Here is a 4,235-nt window from a genome sequence, read left to right as displayed (position 1 = left end):
CCAGTTTGGCTCAAAGGATAGAGCATCGGTCTGCGGATTCAAAGGTCCTGGGTTCGATTCCGGTCAAGGGCATGTACCTTGGTTGCAGGCACATCCCCAGTAGGAGGTGTGAGGGAGGCAGCTGATCGATGTTTCTCTCTCATCGATGTTTCTAACTCTCTATCCCTCTCCCTTCCTCTCTGTAAAAAAATCAATAAAATAATTTTTTTTTAAAAAAAGAGTGTTTAAATAAGATGACAAATGGGGTTTCACATAAAAACAAGTCAGGCAATGTGTGTTCTTAATCACTTGGTTTTCATACTGGACCTTCAATTTCCATTCATCTTTCTTTCTTATATCCTTCATTATTATTTTTTCCTCTTCTAATCATCTGATCAGAGCAACCCAATGAAACTTCTCACCATTGATAACTGTCTCATTCCTTGTTTGCAAGAGACATAAAATGTTCTAACGTATCTCTTCTAGGACAAATCTGCAGGAACAAAGATTTAGGAACAAATCTTTTGTTCCTAAAGTTTTGAAGGAACAAAAAAGAGGTGACATAATTCCTTAGTTGTACAGAAGTCTGTGCTGCAGCAGAAATTATCCACCAGCTTTTACATAGCAATTTTTAACCATTTAAAACTATTTTATATCTATAGTTTATCAATACTATATTCAAATATGACAATGTCCTTACTCATATTTTTTTAAAATTTTAAACAAATAGTATGACATAGAAGAACAAAAATCATATTAGAAAACAGTTCAAAACACAGATAAATAAGGCTAAATCGGATAAAAAGGACAGGACATCCAAGTCAAGTTAGGGTTTACCATCCTTAGACACTGTTAATCTACATTATTGGCAGAGGAATATGAATTTGCACACAATTTAGTGAGAAAAAAGCAGGTTACATAAATAGCATGATTAACTTAAACCCATATCAGTTAAGATGGCTACTTAACCAAGGTACAATGGCCTAAAACTAGACACAAGATGTCTTAGAGATAGGCAGTTCCAGGAATTTCTCGTTGTTTTAATTATACCAACAATAACACCAGCTCATTCTTTCTTTCCACTCTGCCATGCTTCACTGTTGGTTTTTACCCTCACGTTCATCATGTCATGTATGAGATGGCTTCTATATCTCTAATTGTCATGGTGGTATTTGAAGCAGGAAGAGGGGTATCAGTCAGGAACCTTAGCTGAAGATAATAAATTCACTCACGCTAGTTTAAGCTTAAAAGTAACTTACAGTGGACTCAACAGCTTGTGAAGCTATTGGAAGGATGGGGGGGAAAGACCCCCACCCAGTTTAGCCTCTAGGAGAAAATTTCAAAATCTGACTTTAAAACACACCAAAAACTTCTGCCAGTGCCACTGCTTAGCACAAAATTCCAGAAACTTAGTTTATTGAAACTTGAATTTCCTACAAAACCTGCATTGACAATGTGTCCCTAACCCATTTGATGGCCCATAGTCCAGGTCTTCCTGGTTCTGAGCAGGTTCCTGAGGACATGAGACCTTTAGTGGCAAACTGAAAGCCCTGGGCAAGTCACCACTAGGAAACAGCCACCATTGCCACAATGATACCAAAAACCAGGTACCTCAACCATCAACCATCTATCTACACTAATAAAAGAGAAAGATGCAAATTGACCATACTTTGTGACACCCACCAGCCAATCAGAAGTGAGCATGCAAATTAACCCAACAAAGATGGAGGGTTAATTTGCATACACAGGCGTCAAATGGCTGTGGGCAGGGCAGGATGCAGGCGTTCCGCACGGCCCCAGCCGCTTTGGGCCTCTGGGCAGCGTGGGAAGGTGGAAAGGCGGCTCCAGCCAGAGCGAAGGCAGTGCCTGCTATGAATCATAATGTAAATATCTGATATGCAGGATGGTCTTAGGCGACCCCTGTGAAAGGGTCATTCGACCACCAAAGGGGTCACGACTCACAGGTTGAGAACCGCTGCTATTAACCAATGGCACCTCAATAATTGTAATCAAAATGGTCATGGGATGTAAAATATAGCATAGGGAATACAGTCAGTAATATTGTAACTACTGGGAATGGTGGCAAGTGGGTACTAGAATTATTGGGGTGAACACTTTGTTAGGTATATAAATATCTAATCACTATGTTTTACATCTGAAAGTAATATAATAACATATGCTAACCCTAACTAAAAAGGAAAGAAAAATATTTTATAAAAAGGTTGTAATAGAGGAAATTATTTGGAGGCAGTGGTGTTAGGCAGTGCTTTGGTTGGGCTGTCTAGCTCCTTTGGTTAGAGAAAATCTCTGGTGAGCACAAGGCCACTGGTACCTACTGAACTGCAACACTATTCTGGGGCCCAGATTGCATTCCTAGATTTGGCGGGTAACCTGGTTCATTCATTCACTTACCCAACAAGAAGCCAGAGACTGAAAAAAATATATTATTACTAATTAATAATTGTTAAACACTTGAATGTGCTTGGCAACGTGGACTGTGTATTTTACATAAAAGATCTCATTTAATCCTCACAACATTTGCTTGAGATAATTAATGTTATTTCAGCCACTTCATATGAGAAAACTGAAACTTGAGCAGATTAAGACATTTACCCAAGAAGGATTCAATCCCAGGCAACCTGAGTCCTTATCATACCAATGAGAATTCCTGTCCCTATGGAGTGTGTAGCTCCACGGGGAGCCAGATACTAAATGACAATTACCTAAAATGCATTCAATTATTATTTGATGGCAATAATTAATCAGTATACGATTGTGACAAGGGCTGAAACGAAGGATTGAGGGCTTTTAGATTTTCCTGAGGATGTCAGAGAATGCCTCCCTGAGGAATACCTAAACTGAGATGCAAATGTTGAGGAGCTAGGTAAAAAGTGGGAGGATCCTGAGCTTTCCAGGCAGAGAGACCTGCCTATAAAAAGAAAAGAGGAAGCCAACATTGATTGATTGATTAATAACAATTGGCTATACTAAGACCTTTAAAAAGATTGTCTCTTTTAACCCACACAGAAGCCCTTTAAGGTAAATATTATTATAATCCCCACTTCACTTATGCAGAAACTGAAATTGGGTATAATTAATAATGTAACAAAAGCCAGACATTCAATAAGAGTGGGCAGGGCCTGGACCTATGCAATTTAGCTGTAAAATTTATATTCTTCATCATTTTTTTTTATAAGTGAGATGGAGCCTTATACATACTTGTAGTGGGTTGAGTAGTGTCTCCCCAAAATTCCTGTGAACCTAGAATTTCAGAATGTGACCGTATATGGGTCATGAGGTGAAATTTGGGCCTTGAGATAAAATCATTTCAGATTTAGAGTGGACCCCAAATCCTGGAACTGCTGGTCTTACAAGAAGAGAGACAGAGACACAGAGAAGAAAGCAATGTGAAGACAAAGGCAGAGATCTGAGTGACACATCTGTACAAACCACTAGAACCTAGGAGAAAAGTATGGGGCGATGTCTTCCTCCCACATGACACCAATCCTGCTGACTTCTTGAGCTTGGACACCTAGCTTTGTAAACTGTAAAAGAGTAAATTTCCATTATTTTAATGTGGTAATTTGTTATGGCAGCCCTAGGAAATTAATACAATTCCCTTTGCCACAATGGTGGGGGGGGGGGCTGGAAATAAAGATTAGAGGATTGATTTATTCATCCCTGTTCATGGTTTATAATGTTGTCAGATATTATGGCAAGAATTATGGAATATGCATGTAATGCACATATGGACTCCATTTGCAAAGGCCAAACAGTAGGAAGTGACAATGTCATATAAGAGGTTTAGATAAATAATAATAACCCCCACTATAATGGTTTCTCTCATCTATTATGTAATTATGTTCCAGATACTGTGAAAGGTGGATTGCTTGCATTATTTAATTGATTCTGTTAAAGGTAGCTATACCTTATTCCAACTAACAGATAAGAAACTAAGGCAGCCCTGCTGTATGGCTCGGTGGTTGAGTGTTGACCTATGAACCAGAAGGTCATGGTTCCATTCCCAGTCAGGGCACACACCTGGGTTGCGGGCTCGGTCCCCAATGTGGAGTGTACAAGAGGCAGCCAATTCATCCATGATTCTCTCTCATCACTGATGTTTCTATCTCTCTCTCCCTCTCCCTTCCTCTCTGAAATCAATAAAAATATTTTTTTAAAAAATAAACTAAGGCGCCATTAATTGCAATTACATTATCTGAGGTACATTTCTTCTAATGACAGGGCTGTATCTCGAT

The sequence above is a fragment of the Myotis davidii genome, unplaced genomic scaffold, assembly GCF_000327345.1.
Source record: "Myotis davidii unplaced genomic scaffold, ASM32734v1 scaffold330, whole genome shotgun sequence".
Taxonomy (NCBI): domain Eukaryota; kingdom Metazoa; phylum Chordata; class Mammalia; order Chiroptera; family Vespertilionidae; genus Myotis; species Myotis davidii.
The sequence above is the reverse complement of the archived record's forward strand: the minus strand, read 5'-3'. Positions refer to the sequence as shown.